The following is a 20,058-nucleotide window of genomic DNA, read 5'->3' on the forward strand; positions in this document are numbered from 1 at the left end:
TCCGCCACAGGGAAAAGAAGGCAGTTGGAGGTCATTCTCCCTCGTCGCAGGCTTCTCACTCCGAGTCCGTCCCGGCTTCGAGGTCGCCAATGCCTCCTCTTAAACTGCAGCTGTCATGCAGTCCGTCTTCCCAGCTAAACGCTAGCCGGAGATATCCAGATACCAGGCATGCTCGGGAACATTTCCCCAGCCCATCTTCACAGCCACGGCGCTACTCTCTTTCTAGCAGGCAACGCCCACGCTATCATTCACCCCGTAGGGAAGCGGATCGCCCTAGATCTCACTCCGGGTCACCTCATCGAAGAGATCGATCTCGATCTCCTTGTAGGGACAGGCACCATAGGAACGGTCAGGCGTGTCGGAGCTCACGTCCAAGATATCTAAATTCACGGACATCATGATGGGCCAGCAGTCTCTGCTCATGTCCTTGGTGCCAAATATCGCATCTCGACCCAGGGATGAACCAGTTGCGTCACTTGTTGCCCAACAGACGGTTCCTCCACAGACTCTGTCGGCTCCACCTGTACAACAGCAGGACCCAACCTTAGCATCTTGGGATCTGATGCATCCAGACGCGAAACCCCTCCTCTATGAAGAGGAGTTGGACACAGAGTCGGCCTGGCAGCACTCTGAGCAGGAGCCTGTATTGGAGGTGTTGGAGACAGATGATCCTTTGTGGTCAGTAGTCGAGCGAGCAGCTCGTCACCTGGGAGTTGAGTGGCCAACCATGCAAGAACCTAGACGGTCGCTTTTTGAATCACCGTCTGCACAGACACATCATACCAAGATGCTTCCAGCATTCCTGGATTTTATCAAGGAAGTGCAGTCCACTTGGGGGACTCCGGCCTCTTCTCCTGCCACATCGCGAAAAGCTTCTGCTTTTTTGGCAATGCAAGGGTCGGATGCAGTTGGGTTGGCGTCTTTTCCACCAGTAGACGTTGCTTTCGCCACTCTGGCGAAGGCCCTGACACTATCAGAGTTGACAAAGGATCCTGCATGTCCCAACAGGCAATGCAGGACTACGGAGGTGCACCTCAAGAAGGGCTTTTGGGGCTAATGTGGCCAGCCTGTTAACTGTGTATTAGGCTGCGATTATTAAGGACCTCCCAGAACGACCCTCAGCGTTCATTCGTACCGAATTGGGTTTAGTTGCCCAATTATTGGTCAAACTGGCCCAGTTGAATGCTAGGGCGCAGGGATGGAGCATAGCTTATTTGTTGGAGAGGCAGCTCTGGCTTTCGCAACCAAGAGTTCAAGAGCCTGACAAGGTTCCCCTATTACATGCCCCTATTACACCGGGGCACACGTTTGGCCCAGCAGTGGAGGGCATGCTCCAATGATCTGCTAAACCCTGGAGGCTTCTAAGCAGATTGCGCAAATGTGGCTGCACTGGGGTTTTCAGCCAAAACGCCCACAACAACAGTAGCGGTGTAGGACACCACCACACCAGCCAGCTCGCCCAAGAGGTAGAAAGCCCTCACCTGATAATACTGCAACGGGCAGTTAGCCTGTTTTCACCAGACAGCAGTGGGGAGGTTGGCATTGTAGAGGAGGCGGTAGACCACGTCCTCGTGGCCCCTTGCAGACCTCTCAGGACCGGTCACAGGTCAAATAGCCCTGAGACAGCCAGGCAGCCTCCAACCCACCCCTACACCCCTTCACAGCTCCAATTCTGGCAACTATGTACAGACGACATCTGGGTACACAAAACCGTAGCTGTAGGTTACAGCCTTCAGTTCCGGTTAACCCCCCCCCTTTTCCGGGGAGTGGTGGTGACCGCAGTGAAGGACATCAACCAGTTTTCAGCCCTGGGTATGGAAATTCAAGCCTTGCTAAGTAAGCACGCTATCCAGCCAGTAGACCCTGCTTTGATCAAGCAAGGGTTTTACTCAAAATACTTCCTGGTCCCCAAGAAGGAAGGCTGGTTCCTATCTTGGATTTGAGGCTACTGAACAAGTACCTTCGGGCATTACCGTTCAGGATGCTCACGCACCGACAAATCATCCAGTCTGTCCGGTTCGGCAACTGGTTTGCCACCGTGGACTTGAAAGATGCATACATTCATGTCCCCATATGTCCCGGTCACAGGAAGTACCTGCGTTTCGTCTTTCAGGGCAAGGCATACAAGTTTTGTGTCCTTCCATTCGGCGTGTCCTTCCATTCGGCCTGTCACTCGCTCCTCGGACCTTTTCGAAGTGTATGGATGCCATTCTGGCCCCTTTGCAGGTGCAGGGCGTCCAACTGCTGAACTGTCTGGAAAACTGGCTCGTCTGTGTGCAGTCAAGGGAGCAGTTGGTGGAGCACACAGTGTGGGTCACAGACCACATCCAGCGACTGGGTCTAAAGGTGAACTCGGACAAGAGTCGGCTTTTGCCGAGCCAACAGACCGAGTTTCTGGGTGTGCATCTGGACTCACTGTCCATGGAAGCAACCTTATCGTCGCAAAGAGTTGCCTCAATAGAGCAGTGTTTCTCCCTTTTCAGGTTGAGAAGAACAGTGAGCATGACGTGATGGGAGTCGGGAGCCTTCGCGGCCTGAAGCAAAGGAGAACGTGATGCTGCGTGCACTGGGTATTCTAAGCCGACAACGGGACAGGCTTAGCCGTCAGTGCATGCACCAGCCTATCGGCAGCTTTGACATAAGCTCAGCTAAATCCTACTGCCTGGGGGCGATATCCCATCCTTGATGGTTATTTTCTCTTTCAGGGAACCGGAAGTTGCATCCGCAACCTATCTTTTTCTACTGTAGATTAATTGAACACTTGGTGCAGTAACCCCTGTCTGCTATCACTGAACATTGTTCATATAATTTATGATCTTGCTTGCATTAGCATATTCCTTTGAAGCTTAGAAATTGCAAATCAATTTAAGGTGATCAGGCAGATTGCTTACATAATAAAATAGATATAACCACAAGGCTTGCTCATCACTGTCTAACATGCACAGCGATTTTCTGTAATGTGTTTTTCATTAACTGCTACAAAATAATTAGTATATTCCTAATAAATGATACATGTACAAAACCACAAATGAAAAGAATCTTAGTTTACTTGTTACTTATTTAAAAAGCACCTACATAAAACAAATTCATTCTGAAAAGCAAATATGTCTATTACATCAGTAGAGAGGTATGAACACTTCAGTGGTAAAAAAACGAGCTGTGTTTCTGCTTAAAAAAAAAAAAAAAACCTAACCACAGTACATTAATGAAAAGACATGTACAGTGTAACAAACATTAAACATGAAAACAACCTAACTACAAAAAAAACTAAACAGAGGTAGAAATGCAACAATCACAGACAAAAAAAAATTAATTTTACTAATTAGTGCATTTTCTAACAGTGTGTAAATAAGTTATTAAAATTAAGACTAAATAAATAAAATCAAATTTGAATCTACTGCAAGACAACTGAAATACTGAACAAAACCAAGAAAACTACAATGCGCTTATAAAAACTGAGCTTGTGCACATGAATGCTTCGCAACTCCTGTTTTTTACCTGCCAAATCAATCCATTATATTCCAGAAAATTCTCATATGGCAACCTAGTTCATTTACTTTATCTTCAATGAAACGGTTCAGTGAGCATTAGCAACTTTGAGACACAAGTTTCAATCAGTCCTCTTGCAATGGCGTCAATATACATTAAACCTACTGTGCTGCGAGTTTCAGCTGGAGAGCTAGAGTAAGACAGGGCAGCTGTGAATGAGTGAGCAAGCGCTAATAAAGCAGCAGAGAATAGAAAGGAAACTCTCCCCTGACACCGCTGTACACTGCTTGTACAATAAATAGGTGCAGACACCCCAGCAGCTCTTCAGAAAAACTGACACTTCAAAATGCATAATACTTTAAACTTTATTTTACATGACAAGAACAGTGAAAGTCACCTGCTTCAGAGCAGCTAAGAAGCTGGCGTTTAAATAAATAAATAAAATAAAATAAACACATGTGCATTTATAAGGTAGCAATAAAAATCATTAAAATAATTCACCAGAACTATGAATTTTCAGTCTATAAAATTACCATGTCACTTGGGAGAGGGGGGGCAACAACACATTATTTCAGTTCAAATGATGTCTGATGACATTTTGTCAAACTCACAGATTCTACGTAAAACTACTTCTAGGAAATATAGAAAATATATATTTAAAGTGCTTTGAAAAACGTGATTATGACAGCTATTATTTAAAGAATTCACTGAATGTGTGCAGTATGCCTGAAATATGTCACTTGCTTGACAGATTAGCAGTAAATGCATTTACATAATATTTAAATATTTTAAAAATAGATATACAAGTGGCTTTTTAAAAAAAAGGTAATTACCTTTATAAGGTTAAAATACAATTTAGTCATCTCCCATCTAGTTAATGAAATGGCAACTTTGTGAACTATTTTAACAAGTTGGATTAGCTGGTTGCATAGAGACAGACAGTTGCAATTATACAATAATTTAATACAAGAGGAGTTTTTTCCCCCTGTACTACATTACTCCCACTTTAAAATGCCAGAAAACAATGATAACAAATTGAGGTTTAGAAATGGTGGTGGTTTGATGTTAGATGTAAAGGAAAGCAGTGCATCCCAAATGATGTGCATTTATGTAGTATACTGTTCAAAAATATACAACCCACAATTTTTGTACTTTACAAAACATATGAATAAGATAAAGAATATTTATATATATATATATATATATATATATATATATATATACACACACACACACACACACACACACACACACACACACACACACACACACACACACACACACACACTCAATGTAAGAGACTTCCTTAGTGACATCTTTCGCACAAATAGACATTTCTGGTTGCTAGGGTAGTGCTTTAAAGCAGTGCTTCTCAAATACAGCCAACAGTGTGATTTTGTGCAGCCACAGCAGCCCCTGCAGCAACTTCTCTTAATCAACCTTAATGGGCGCCGCTATCCAGCACTCACTCAGCGCAGTCCATGCTGCTTGCATTCTGATTTCTCATACTACTTCTGTAGCTGTTGGCTGCTAGGCCAGCACTGGCTACATTTACAACGAAAAGGGGTGTAACAAAAGATTGTCATGCTATTATTCCTAAAAAAAAATCCCTTGACCCTGTCCCTTTTATTTTGAAATGGGTTTAGAACAAACTTCTATAGTGCCGTGCCAGTGCATGCCCACCCCCATTACCTAAAAACAAACACTTAATAACATTACAAAAATGTAAAGTTTGCAGAATGTTTATTGTCTTACAAGCAGTAATTGCCAACTGTAACTTAGACATAGATGCCAATAATGTTTAATAATGTATTATTTTTTGTAACTCAATAATGACTCGCCTACGTGTTAGCTTTTTTTATTATTAATTCAAGATGCATGCCAATTATGTTGTGCTATGCAAGAGTATAATATTTAAAGAAATGCAAAGCAAAGACTAACTGATATTTTGTGGATTGATATGCAAATACTAGTCATGCTGATTTCATCATATGTACAAACTGGCAGATCCTAAAACTGATTAGCAGTTTTTCCAAGTTTGAGTAGAAAAATCACTTGCCTCTGGGCTAATCCAGGTATCATTTTTTAAGATAAACTCTGGGGTGTGTTCAATATGCAGAGAGCTCCAGAGCGTTACATGGTGCTTTCTAATGAACGACCTGCTCGTTGGAGGTTCAAAATGGCCGACACGCATGTGGTGACTGCAAATTTATTTTTTTTTAAATATGGATTTGTATGAGCAACACATGTGAGACGTAACATTTTGGTTGTCGTAGCTTTTTAAAACGGATTATCACATTTATTTATTTATTTTTTTTTTTTTTAAAGTGACAATTCATTAGAAAAGGATGCACTATTTATAACTTGACAATCGGACTGGCGCATCAAGATGTTAAACCAAAACAAGTGTCAGTAACTTCAGTACAAAAATACAGTAGTAGTAATTACATTAAAAAATATATACACAAACATTGAAAAAATTCTCACTTAAAGCAACTGTTTTAATACACATCGATTTCTTGCCTGCTATTGTAAAACTGCTTGCCAGACATATGTAAGGGGCACCATAAGAAAGCACTCTGCTTATTGACTTCAGAGATGGCAGCAATAAACATCCTTGTCAACAATAGATAGAAATTCTTATTATTATTATTATTATTATTATTATTATTATTATTATGATGATGATGATTATCATCATCATCATCATCAATAGCTTCAGAAAAGAGTCTATCTGCCAAAATCTGCCATACTAATGTAATTTGGAACAAAGTGTACAGATTTGAAATGTTTCCTTTAAGAAACACTGCCAAAATTGCAGGATACTAAACTAACCTAATCTAATTTCCATTTATATTAACCTTTTTTTGTTGCCAGCTTTTCCTATAATCTACAAATCTCATAACTCACCAGGAGGGCAAAATCCTTTAGACTGAATTCCCTTCAAAGGCATACAATTGCTTCTCTTTGAAATCAATGTTTGTTTCATACCAACTGGTGATAACAATGGACTTAAATCATGCAAGACATTCATGAACATTTGCACATCCTCCAACACCTATTTAGCCATCCTCTGTATCATTACAGCATAACAAGTAAGAGTATGTATTTGTTCAACAGAAAAATAAAGGACTTCTGGGTGTATAAAAAGCAAAAAAATGCATTTAAAATATCTAACATACATTCCGTCCTTGGATTAGTTCCTAATTGTTTAAATGTACTGTATTGCTTATTGCAAAGAGGATTCCTTGCAAGAACTCAATTAACAGAAAATGTATTACACACACCTAAGATAAGACTTTAACACTGAAGCTGCATGTTAATCAAATCGTCTCCAGCAGTGTTACTATTACACAGTCTACCCATAAGAGGCGGCGCTCAGTGGTTTTGATCAGATAACCATCCATATCCTATAGGTTAAATTGAGCTTATTATCATACACACTTGCTAGTCACTGTTATGACTTTGGATTGGACAGATTACACCTGTTTTTTTTTTGTTTTGTTTTTCTTACTCAGGAATAAGTCCACTTGAAAATTTCCAGCTAACTGTGCTCCCACCCAGAAGAATGCTCAAGATCAGAAGCCAAACCCAGCCCCCTTCAGTAAGAGGCCGCTATGTAGTTAAAAGATTAAAAACAGCCCTGTATCTGTGTATCCTAAGCTGATCACACTTGCGTGTGATCAGCCTATTAGAAACCAGCACCAGAACCTCTAGTCGAAGCACAGTGTGGCACCGAATATCGTTAGCTGCCTGTTGAAATAAATACCACTACAGCGTGTATAATTTTTCATCACTCCTTAGGATTGTTAGTACAATGGCAGAGAACATCCAGAATCATTATTACGTAGGTTTGGACAATACAATATTTACACTTTGGTGTAATGTGATTTTAAAGGGGAAATTATTCAATTGACCTAATCACCATGTTACCGGATCCTCAGCTGATGCACTATGTTTGCACTATTGCACAACTATTGTCATTGTAAATATAACTTCTTGTAATCCTAACTTGTTACATTTTACCTCATATTTTGGTAGGATTACTTGCACTTACTGTAAACTATATTGTATTTAAATATTAATCTTGCATTGTAACCCTGTACAGTACTGCCCTGTAACACCTGTAAGTCACCTTGGATAAAGGTGTTTGCCAATTAAATGAAGAAGATAATGATGAAGATGAAGAAGGAGGGTTGTCAGTCAGAATACAAATAGATAATAGTAGGGGGTTTGTGAAATCTGGTGGAATAGAAAAACAGAAGTAAAATATGGCATCACTGAATAACTTTGGGTGGGTGAGGGGGCTTTTGGAAGGCATGGGAAAAGTAAGAGATTGCCAAACTCCCAATTACGCTAAAAAATACAAACTCAACATGTAAAGTGTTGGTCCCATGTTTCATGAGCTGAAATAAAAGATCCCAGAAATTTTCCATATGCACAAAAAGCTTATTTCTCCCAAATTGTGTGCACAAATTTGTTTACATCCCTGTTAGTGAGCATTTTTCCTTTGCCAAAATAATCCATCCACCTGGCAGGTGTGGCATATCAAGAAGCTGATTAAACAGCATGATCATTACACAGGTGCACCTTGTGCTGGGGACAATAAAAGGCCACTTTAAAATGTGCAGTTTTGTCACACAACACAATGCCACAGATGTCTCAAGTTTTGAGGGAGCATGCAATTTGGATGCTGACTGCAAGAATGTCCACTAGAGCTGTTGCCAGAGAATTAAATGTTAATTTCTCTGCCATAAGCCGCCTCAAAATTAATTTTAGAGAACTGGGCAATACGTCCAACCAGCCTCACAACCGCAGACCACGTGTAACCACGCCAGCACAGTTTGGCGTCGTAATCGACTTCAGTGGGCAAATGCTCACCTTCGATGGCCTCTTGCACGCTGGAGAAGTGTGCTCTTCACAGATGGATCCCAGTTTCAGCTGTTGCGGGCAGATGGCAGACAGCGTGTATGGCGTCGTTTGGGTGAGCGGTTTGCTGATGTCAACGTTGTAAGCAGAGTGCCCCATAGTGGCGGTGGGGTATGGGCAGGCATAAGCTATGGCAATTTGAATGCACAGAGATACCGTGACGAAATCCTGTGGCCCATTGTCGTGCCATTCATCCGCCGCCATCACCTCATGTTTCAGCATTATAATGCACGGCCCCATGTCACAAGGATCTGTACACAATTCCTGGAAGCTGAAAATGTCCCAGTTCTTCCATGGCCTGCATACTCACCAGACATGTAACGCATTGAGCATGTTTGGGATGCTCTGGATAGACGTGTACGATAGCATGTTCCAGTTCCCGCCAATAATCAGCAACTTCGCACAGCCATTGAAGAGGAGCAGGACAACATTCCATAGGCCACAATCAACAGCCTGATCAACTCTATGCAAAGGAGATGTGTCGCGCTGCATCAGGCAAATCGTGGTCACACAAGATACTGACTGGTTTTCTGATCCATGCCCCTACCTTTTTTTTTTTTTATTATTATTTTTTTTTAAGATATCTGTGACCAACAGATTCATATCTGTATTCCCAGTCATGTGAAATCCATAGATTAGGGCCTAATGAATTTATTTCAACTGACTGATTTTCTTATATGAACTGTAACTCAGTAAAATCTTTGAAATTGTTGCGTGTTGCGTTTATAGTTTTGTTCAGTATAGTTAAAACAGACACATTATTGTTTTTTTGTTCTTTTTTTCTTAATGATGTGTATCTGCAGTATGTAAATGCACTCTGAATATCAAGTTTGCTTAGCTGATCTGATACCTTTTTGAAGGGATAACATGTTCTGACTTGAAGGTAGTTTTTCCTCCTTGTATAGGGCACCTGAACAGAAAAGACCTTTCCGGCTACAGTCAAAGCTGATGAGAAGTCTCCCCTGGAGAGTTGCGATCTGCTGCTTCCCTGGCCATTGATGTTGTTAATTAGCATAGTGTCTTTTCGGATCAATAATCTTACTGAGTCAGTTTTCTTCTCTAGTAAGAAGATGTGAAGCAGAGATTCCCTATTGTAACAGCGGCCCCATGGTAATGGTTTATCCTATACAAACGTCCTCTCTCCTTTTCCAAGTAAAGATACATTAGTGGTAACCACCACATGCATACCTTTAGGATTTACACAAAATAAGATTCAGTTTTCCCCCAGAAAAATGTTACAGTTGAAGGGCACAATTTAAGACAAAAAAAGTAAAGCTCCAACTTAAATTCTGTTCCATGTTGCTCCACGGGGCACAAATGGTTAAATTAATGTAGCGAAAACTGTACTGTCATTTTTGTAGGAGTGAAAATGATGGGTTCGGACAGTACCAGCAAACCAACATTTCTTTAAATTATAATACGGTCTTCTTTAAATGTGACCTTAATAACTAATGACTACATTTCTAACGAACACTCATATGATGTTTTCTATTATTTCACTGAGACCTGTAAATGGAATGTTGGTAGTTTTACAGAGTTTAAAAAAAAATACTAAATCCAAAAAATTCTGGGAGGTAAAAACTGTAGGAAAGTATGACAAATGTTTCAGTGAATACCTTCAAACAGTGTTAAGACACTCATGAAGGCATTAGCCCATGCATGACCTGGAGAGTAACCCAATTGTTTATAAATGTGCTGAAGAAACTTGGCTAGCCTCCTGGAAAAAAAAAAGAATTATGAAAAATTTAAGAAGTGAAGGGGTCTTGATACGTATCAGGCTTTAAAAAAAGTGTGTAGCTTTGATGAAAATGACTTTTGTTCAAGGGGCTTATATCTAAATGTTCCGGGTGACTCTGTATGAGGATTGACCACTGACCCGATCCATGGCACAGAATTTATGAAGTTTGCGCTTGAAAAAGGATTAAAATGTCTTGATCTTCATCCCCTTCCACATTACCTCCAAACAATAATGAATCAGAAGAGGGTATTTAAATGGGGACAGTCTAAGTCTTTTTTTTTTATTCTGTTCATTTTTATGTATTCATCATTCAAGCCAAAACGTAAAACCATTGGAAGGCACTTCAGGAACCTTTCCGAATGCTACAGAAAATAGGACCCCACTACATGCATACCCTGAAATAGGAAGACTATCAAGACATGAATAAGAAATAATACAAAATAGTTCCATTTGAAGTATTTTCTAAGCATATGGTCTTCAAAAGATACAGGAGGCTTTACTTGGGATGTGTCTTGCAGTTGCAAAAAGTAGAACCTCAAAAGCTAAACTTAAATTAGTAGCACTGCCGATACAGTATATTATGCACTATGACTCACAGTAATTTATAATAAATAAGGATTGATTCAAGTTTCAGTCTGGAGGAGGTTTTTAATGGTTAAGGTATTTCTGAAATCATAAATATACATGATTTTTACAACTTTCATGTGAGTATGTATATTAGTGTCAATATTTCTTTGAAGAGTTTTCATTAGATACTTGATAAATTATAAATTGACATATAGCTCTATGATGAGAACGTTTCTTAGCTTAGAGACCACTAGGATATACTGTTATTCAACTTATCTGAATGAGGCACCACAAGTCAGACATAATGTCTATAACATTATGTAACTTAAGCAATAGAACCTGAAGAGGGGGGCTTTATCGTCTTTACAGCCCACCTCGTACAATTAAATTTAGCATGATGAAAAGGGCCTTACCAGACAGTAAGTGTATTTTCAGTAGCTTTAAAGCAATATTACAGTTAGACAGTAATCATTTAAAAGAGAACTGCAAATTGAGGTGAAATGTAAAAAAATTCCTAGACACACAAACACCCAAGAAGAATATGCCTGGGACCATAAAGTTTTTTTGTGGAAGCCAGCAAAGTAAATAATGTACAACCCCTTTCACACAGACGAGTTATGACGGCTCAGAACTGGCACTGATAAAAACCGAACAGAAGCCCTAAATTATAAGACACATGGATGTCTGCAATTACTGTAATGTATTTTAACTTTGTAAAGCATAATCTTAAAAATATGTACCTACAGTACCTATATGTACCTACAGTATTTTTTTTGCCTTCTATTCGTTGTTAACATCCAGCACAACCGTCCCCCCATTTTTCCTTTTACCATTTTGTAAACAATGAGCTGGAAATACACTCCCCTCAAAGAGGTCTTAGGACAGATGAATAAATATACAAACACAATGACTGATGTCAGGGTGGAAACAGTGTAATACGTTATTTTATGTATAGGGTCCCGTGCAAAACATTTACTATATAAATAAAATTACACACACACACTTTTTTTATTATTATTTACTTATTTTACTTACCACCAGAAGTTGGCTTCAATGTGTCTGTCTGCCTCTTATCTCAGTCTACAGCCTTTTGCTAAGGCAACATCAATCCCATATTTTTTTTCCTGTAAAGAAAAACACGAACATTTAGTTTTTTGTTTGTTTGTTTATGTTAGTTCTGTTGTTACGCTTAAGATGAGATATATATGTTGATATTCAAAACATTTTCAGAAACAGCAACATTAGCTATGTCCTTCCCTTTGAACATGAGGCATCATACCTTCATGCACTACCTATATTATATATATATATATATATATATATATATATATATATATATATATATATATATATATATATATATATTATAGATCCATCTATATATAAACTATATCTTCATTGGCTGCCCACATTTTTTTTTTTTTTTTTTTTTTTTATATGTAAAGAACTTTAAATAAATAAATAAACACATAAAACCAACAAATATGTGCACTGTGTAATAACTGTAAGTGCATAGATAATCTAATGTGGTGGATTTTGTATCAGTTATCAAATCACAAACACCTCAACAATACATTTAGTTTTGGTGAAATTATACACGTACAAAGAGTATACATGGAGTTTATACATTATGTTTGCGCTGACTGCGCCGCCCCCCTTCGTGCTTTCGTAATTTGATTGACAGTGCATGCGTTTCCAATAAGCCTCCCCTAACCTGGTTAGTATGAGACAGTCACCCATACACAGTGCAGAGAACAAAAGTTTGTGAAACCCCCGTAGGATTTTCACATATTTAAGAACATAAGAAGAACATAAGAAAGTTTACAAACGAGAGGAGGCCATTCGGCCCATCTTGCTCGTTTGGTTGTTAGTAGCTTATTGATCCCAAAATCTCATCAAGCAGCTTCTTGAAGGATCCCAGGGTGTCAGCTTCAACAACATTACTGGGGAGTTGATTCCAGACCCTCACAATTCTCTGTGTAAAAAAGTGTCTCCTATTTTCTGTTCTGAATGCCCCTTTTTCTAAACTCCATTTGTGACCCCTGGTCCTTGTTTCTTTTTTCAGGCTGAAAAAGTCCCTTGCGTCGACACTGTCAATACCTTTTAGAATTTTGAATGCTTGAATTAGGTCGCCACGTAGTCTTCTTTGTTCAAGACTGAACAGATTCAATTCTTTTAGCCTGTCTGCATATGACATGCCTTTTAAGCCCGGAATAATTCTGGTCGCTCTTCTTTGCACTCTTTCTAGAGCAGCAATATCTTTTTTATAGCGAGGTGACCAGAACTGCACACAATATTCAAGATGAGGTCTTACAAGTGCATTGTACAGTTTTAACATTACTTCCCTTGATTTAAATTCAACACTTTTCACAATGTATCCGAGTATCTTGTTAGCCTTTGTTATAGCTTCCCCACATTGCCTAGATGAAGACATTTCTGAGTCAACAAAAACTCCTAGGTCTTTTTCATAGATTCCTTCTCCAATTTCAATATCTCCCATATGATATTTATAATGTACATTTTTATTTCCTGCGTGCAGTACCTTACACTTTTCTCTATTAAATGTCATTTGCCATGTGTCTGCCCAGTTCTGAATCTTGTCTAGATCATTTTGAATGACCTTTGCTGCTGCAACAGTGTTTGCCACTCCTCCTACTTTTGTGTCGTCTGCAAATTTAACAAGTTTGCTTACTATACCAGAATCTAAATCATTAATGTAGATTAGGAATAGCAGAGGACCTAATACTGATCCCTGTGGTACACCGCTGGTTACCACGCTCCATTCTGAGGTTTTTCCTCTAATCAGTACTTTCTGTTTTCTACATGTTAACCACTCCCTAATCCATGTACATGTGTTTCCTTGAATCCCAACTGCGTTCAGTTTGAGAATTAATCTTTTGTGCGGGACTTTGTCAAAAGCTTTCTGGAAATCTAAATAAACCATGTCATATGCTTTGCAATTATCCATTATCGATGTTGCATCCTCAAAAAAATCAAGCAAGTTAGTTAGACACGATCTCCCTTTCCTAAAACCATGTTGACTGTCTCCCAGTACCCTGTTACCATATAGGTAATTTTCCATTTTGGATCTTATTATAGTTTCCATAAGTTTGCATATAATAGAAGTCAGGCTTACTGGTCTGTAGTTACCTGGTTCAGTTTTGTTTCCCTTTTTGTGGATCGGTATTACGTTTGCAATTTTCCAGTCTGTCGGTACCACCCCTGTGTCAAGAGACTGCTGCATGATCTTGGTTAGCGGTTTGTAAATTACTTCTTTCATTTCTTTGAGTACTACTGGGAGGATCTCATCCGGCCCAGGGGATTTGTTTATTTTAAGAGCTCCTAGTCCCTTTAACACTTCTGCCTCAGTTATGCTAAAGTTATTTAAAACTGGATAGGAACTGGATGACATGTGGGGCATGTTGTCAGTATCTTCCTTTGTAAAAACTTGTGAAAAGTAATCATTTAATATATTTGCTATTTTTTTTTCTTCCTCTATGATTTTGCCATTTGTATCTCTTAAACATTTAATCTCCTCTTTGAATGTTCTCTTGCTGTTGTAATATTGGAAAAACATTTTGGAATTGGTTTTAGCTCCCTTAGCAATGTTCATTTCTATTTCTCTCTTGGCCTTTCTAACTTCCTTTTTGACTTGCATTTGCAGTTCTGTGTACTCTTTCTGTGTACTTTCTTTTTGGTCCTTTTTTAATGCTCTGTAAAGTGCCTTTTTTCGCTGAATATTTTTTTTAATTGATCTATTAAACCATTTTGGCAATTTAGTTTTACATTTAGATTTGTCTACTTTAGGGATATAATTGTTTTGCGCCTCTAGTACTACGTTTTTGAAGAACAACCATCCTTCTTCTGTGGGTGTTTTCTCTATTTTACTCCAATCTACTTCTGTTAGTCTCTGTTTCATGCCTTCATAGTTTGCTTTTCTAAAATTGTAAACCTTAGCTTTAGTCTTTACTTTTGAGGATTTAAAAAACACTTCAAATGAGACCATGTTGTGGTCTGAGTTTGCCAGTGGTTCTCTGACCTCTGTTTTAGTTATTCTATCTTCGTTATTTGAAAAGACTAAATCAAGGCATGCCTCCCCTCTAGTGGGTGCCTTCACAAATTGTGTTAGGAAGCAGTCATTTGTCATTTCCACCATTTCTATTTCATCCTTCGCGCTACCCACCGGGTTTTCCCATTTTATTAAGCCATACTAATGGGGGAAATCCCCCATTAGTATGGCTTCTCCTTTGCTACACACATTTCTAATGTCATTGTATAACAGATTATTGTGCTCTAAAATAAATATTATTAAACCTAAAATATTATAGTCCTAATAATAAATAAAGATAACCAGATTAAACAAATTACATAAAAACATGGTATTTTTTCCAACATTTAATTTATCCACAAATGATTTATACCCATGTGTGAAAAAGTATGTGAACCTTTAGATTCAGTAACTGGTGGCACCCCCCTGAGCAACAACTACGCGTTTCCTGTAACTGTTGGCCAGTCTCTCACATCTGTTTTGAGGAATTTTGGCCCATTTCTTCTTGCAGAACTGCTTCAGCTCGGTGACATTTGAGGGCTTCCTTGCATGGACAGCTCGCTTCAGGTCCTGCCACAACATTTCGATGGGGTTTGAGTCCAGACTTTGACTAAGCCATTTTAAAAACACAGAATTTCTTCTTCTGCAGCCATTCTTTTGTAGATCTGCTTGTATGTTTAGCATCATTGTCTTGCTGCATGACCAACTTTCGGTTCAGCTTCAGGCCTGACATTCTCCTCTAGAATCTTCTGATACAATGCAGAATTCATGGTTGTGTCAACGATGGCAAGCCGTCCAGGTCCTGGACCATCACTCTCCCACCACCATGCTTGATGGTTGGGATGAGGTTCTTTGGTTTCGGTTTCGGTTTTTCGTCAAACATAACGTTTTTCATTGACGCCAAAAAGTTCTACCTTTGACTTGTCTGACCAGAGAACATTGTTCCAGAAGTCTTGTGGATCATCTGTGTGCTCTTTGGCGAACTTCAGATGGGCAGAATGTTCTTTTTAGAGCAGTGGTTTCCTCCTGGCTATCCTTCCATGAACAGCATTCTTGTTCAGTCTTTTTCTGATAGTTGAGTCACGAACACTCACATTAGCCAAGGCAAGAGTGGTCTGCAGATACTTGGATGTTACTCTGGGAATCTTTGTGACTTCCTTGATGATTTTCCAGTTTGTTCTTGGAGAGATTTTGGTAGGACGACCACTCCTGTGTACAGTGACTGTGGTCTTGAACTTTCTCCATTTGTAGATCTGTCTGACAGTGGATTGGTGGAGCCTCAAATCCTTAGAAATGTTTTTGGTAACCCTTTCTAGACTGATGAGCATCAATAACTGTTTTTCTGAGTTCCTCAGAGGTTACTTTTGATCGTGGCATGACATGTCTCCACACACCTGTATGGTGAAGACCAAACTCACAAAGTTTCTGATCTCTGTATAAGGTGGGTCCTCCCAAACTCACCCCTGAAGATCTACCTAATTATTTAAAACACCCGGTTCCAATTATCCCCTTAATTGAGCTGATAAAACCAGGTGTTCACTTACTTTTTCACATACCCTGAATCTTAATTACTCATTGTTTGTCTAATTCATACATCATTTTGTTTCAAAAGACATGGAATTGGTTAATATAAACTCTATTGGATATTTAAGACTGGTTTTCATTCAAGAAGGCTATCATGATAAAACTATGGAATTTCCAAAATTATCACTGGGGTTCACAAACTATCTCTGCAGTGTATGTACAGTCATCGAAATTGCTCAAAGCCAACATGCAAATGAGGCCACACACTGAAAGTTATGCCGACCACTGGCATGAACACAGACGTAAAAGGATGGGGCAAAGTATGTCATCAAAATAGCATTGCAGGGCTGAGGCAGTTTACTCCCATTTGTCCCATGTTTCTTCAAAATCAGGGGCAAAACTGGGCCCCATATGTGAGTTCAGAACAATTCTGATCATTTTGGTCTTCAAAATTATATAAAACTATGCAGTTTTCTTCACTGTAAAACCAACTATGCTGTTGTAAAAATTGTCCAGGGGGCATATGCAGGCCAAAAAAATACCAAACATTTCAACATTTAAAGAAAACAATGCAATGCCAGCCCTTAGCAAGACCATTTGCGTTCGTGCCCACCACCACATAATTATTTTTATTTTTTTTAAATCAGGGGAAGGTTAAGCTACACTACACTACAGACTCTACAGATCTGTACACTGAACCAATGTGCTTATGTGGTAGTCTAATGTACAGGCAGGCACTGTCAAAACACTTCATTTATTTGAAAATCAATATTTGAAATATATAAAAAAACGATGGCTGTGTGTGGGTATGACTTGCACTGTCACATTATGCCTCAATCTTGCACTATGGAAGCATTTTACAGTAGTTTTTATTTGGAAATGTGGATTTGTTGAATAAGCTGCTCTGTCGGTTTTAATGTTATTTATCATTTCTGTGCTGTAGTGAAGCTTTGACCCTCGAAAGGAGGGTGGACGATGTTTAACTTTTGGACATTATTTGTGTTGAACTGAAATAACTCATTTGGTCACCGAAGGGCATATTTTTACTGAATAGGTATCCCAGCTACAGAAGTACTGCTTAAAACTACTTGTGTAAAGCCAACCAAGCATGATTGTGAATGCAATGACTTATCCATCAACATGCATTCACAGGTTAAGGGTTATGCAGTGCTCAAATATATTTGTATCATATTTGTTTACCAAGTTTTTGTCTCTATGGATACAGTAACAGCAACATATGTTTGTGTGTGTGTGTGTGTGTGTGTGTGTGTGTGTGTGTTAGCTAACTTTCACACCAGTTTTTTACTAGAATGTTTGGTTTGTGAAATGCTACCAGTGTATTTATTTTACATATGCGTTGTTGACCTCACCTGGGCAATGGAGCTGGCAAAAAAATATAGATTAGTTTAATGGTTAAAATGTAGTTTGTATACATGTATAAAAGTTTGACTTCTTTACAACGCTATGTCTTGGACAAGGGATGGTTGTTTGTGCATAAAACATTCATGAACATGGTTAAAAGCATTTGATGCTTATAGGCCGTTGACCATTGTGTTTTTTTGTGCTTTTAAAAACGTTTGCTTTTTAAACAAATTACAGATCAGCAAAGAATAGAAACAAAACCTGCATTGACTGTGACTATTGATACAGAACTTTACAATATACTACATAATCCAGTCATAATACCAATCAAAAATAATAGGCTAGTAGGCTACAGCATTATAAACGGACTGCAAGACGATATGTTATTGTCCATCTATTGTTTTTATCACTGAAGCTCCCACTTTATTTTATCAAGTAATCACTTGTCATAATGAGGTGGGGTGGCCCACATGCTAAATCTTCCCAGGGGCCCATGAAGGCTCGGCGGCCCTGGGCATATGCTAATGATACGTACAACCCATATATAAGTAGGCTGAATGGTGAAATCAGCATATTTAAACAGTAACTTCAGAAACTGGTGTATTTAAAAAATATTAATCTCTGAAACAGCCTCACTGTAATCCTTTTCAACCTAAACCTGCCTTAAGTCTTTGTTATTCAGAGCTCCAACTGGGGGAATTTACTCTATAAATGTAGCATAAATTAGTGTATTTCACTTGGGACTCTAGGGAAGATAAGGAGGGTGAGGGAAAAAATGTGGTCTGAATAAAAGATCTGTAGTACACCATCCTTTTAACTTTGTAGAAAGGAGTGTATTGTGTGTTTCTTCAAATCAATTAAATTAAATTTCTGGATATATTTCACAATACAGGTACAACAACTGTATGTAGCCATTTTTACCATCCATTAGTAATTCTAAGTGAATTCAAGTGATCTTGAGGCTGTAACTCCATACATTAATAGCATGGATTTTCTCTGATCATATTATTTTGTTTTATGTACATGTATTAAATAATGTAACTTTGTCAGTACACATGTACATACGGTCCAGTTATGTACATGTACCCTTAAAATATTAAAAACAATCCAAAAATGTTCATTGTATCTCAAACAACTAGTTTCTTAAAATGGTCTGTTAATTTTGGACCATAGCTGAACCAGTAATTGCTTTTCCCCAGTGGTTTCTGAGAATGTTATTTATTTTATGTTTTAACTTCCATTAATACATTTGTGCTTTTTTCTTCTTCTTCCCAGGCTCTTTATCCATGTTTAGTTAACCCTCCGTCAAAATACGCCTTTCAGCTGCTTTTGCTTGTTATATTTTATATATTGTTGAACTTGTATGTTACATTACTCGTTGCAGTGTTAACAAGAAACATGTTACTTTATCTTTGCTGTAGTCTATGTTGCTCATATCGCTATGTGTGTGTGTGTGTGTATATATATATATCTCTCATATTCCTGATTGTTTCTATTTATTTGTTTTTATTCACACAAAAGTAAATAAACTAGGGAATAACTTTTTTTCAACTTCTACAGAAAACCAACACTGTTGCAGGAGGGGGAAATGAACTGGATACACTGTAATCTTTAGAAGCCAGTTGATTTATTACCCATGACGTGTGATTAAAATTTTCGAAAGTGTCGGCAACATGTTTAAAAATAGAACCTTGAGGTACAGACAAGATGGAACACATCACAGGTAATAAAATTAAATCAATGTATTTTATTTTACTAAGTTCAAGAGGTAACTGGCTCTGATGCTCCCGGTGTGGGAGATGGGAAAACGGCAGGGACTGTTCTCCTCATCATGCAACAGCTGATCCTACTGACCAGACACGGAGCATATTCAGAACGGGTAAAAGGCAGGGCTGATCTCTGTCACCCGGGATCGGTAGCCCGCCACTTCTGCTCTGGATTGCTCGATGTAAAAGTGACTCTGGCTTGAGATCGGAAGATGCTCACACGCCCTTAGAACATCCATACTGTGCGGGGACTCACTGCGCTGAGGAGCAAAAAATATAATTGGACATTTGGGGAGGGGGGGGGAATTAATAAATAATTAATTGTTCCCAATGTCAAAACATTTACAGACTTTTGTTTTGGTGCAACAGTAGTAATATTTTGCATTTTAAGTTTAAAAAAATAAATAAATAGAATTTGGTCTTTGTGAACTTAACTTTCTTTATTGTTATACTGTATGGGTTAAATTTTTTACAGAACAATTTTCCATAATTTTGGTTCCCCCTCAGTGAAATTGGTGGGGTACAGGATTTGTATTTTTAATGTGCAATTAACAGTGGGCAGCTGAGCAGTGGACACCAAGAAACTACATTCCCAGAGTACAATACTACCGACCTATGAGAATTACGTTTATTTT

The 20,058-nt window shown here is 38.6% G+C and overlaps 1 protein-coding gene across 3 annotated transcripts in view; it reads right to left on the bottom strand.

The window, feature by feature from the left end:
• The window catches only part of LOC121319955 (forkhead box protein P2-like), a 136,460-nt gene that overhangs the window by 95,956 nt on the left and 20,446 nt on the right, over positions 1–20,058 (bottom strand). For all 3 annotated transcript variants that reach the window (XM_041257959.1, XM_041257958.1, XM_041257960.1), the window contains exon 2: positions 11,759–11,847. The gene's annotated coding sequence lies outside the window, so the exon portion shown is untranslated. The remainder of the gene's footprint in view (positions 1–11,758; positions 11,848–20,058) is intronic.

Source organism: Polyodon spathula, chromosome 8, assembly GCF_017654505.1.
Source record: "Polyodon spathula isolate WHYD16114869_AA chromosome 8, ASM1765450v1, whole genome shotgun sequence".
Taxonomy (NCBI): domain Eukaryota; kingdom Metazoa; phylum Chordata; class Actinopteri; order Acipenseriformes; family Polyodontidae; genus Polyodon; species Polyodon spathula.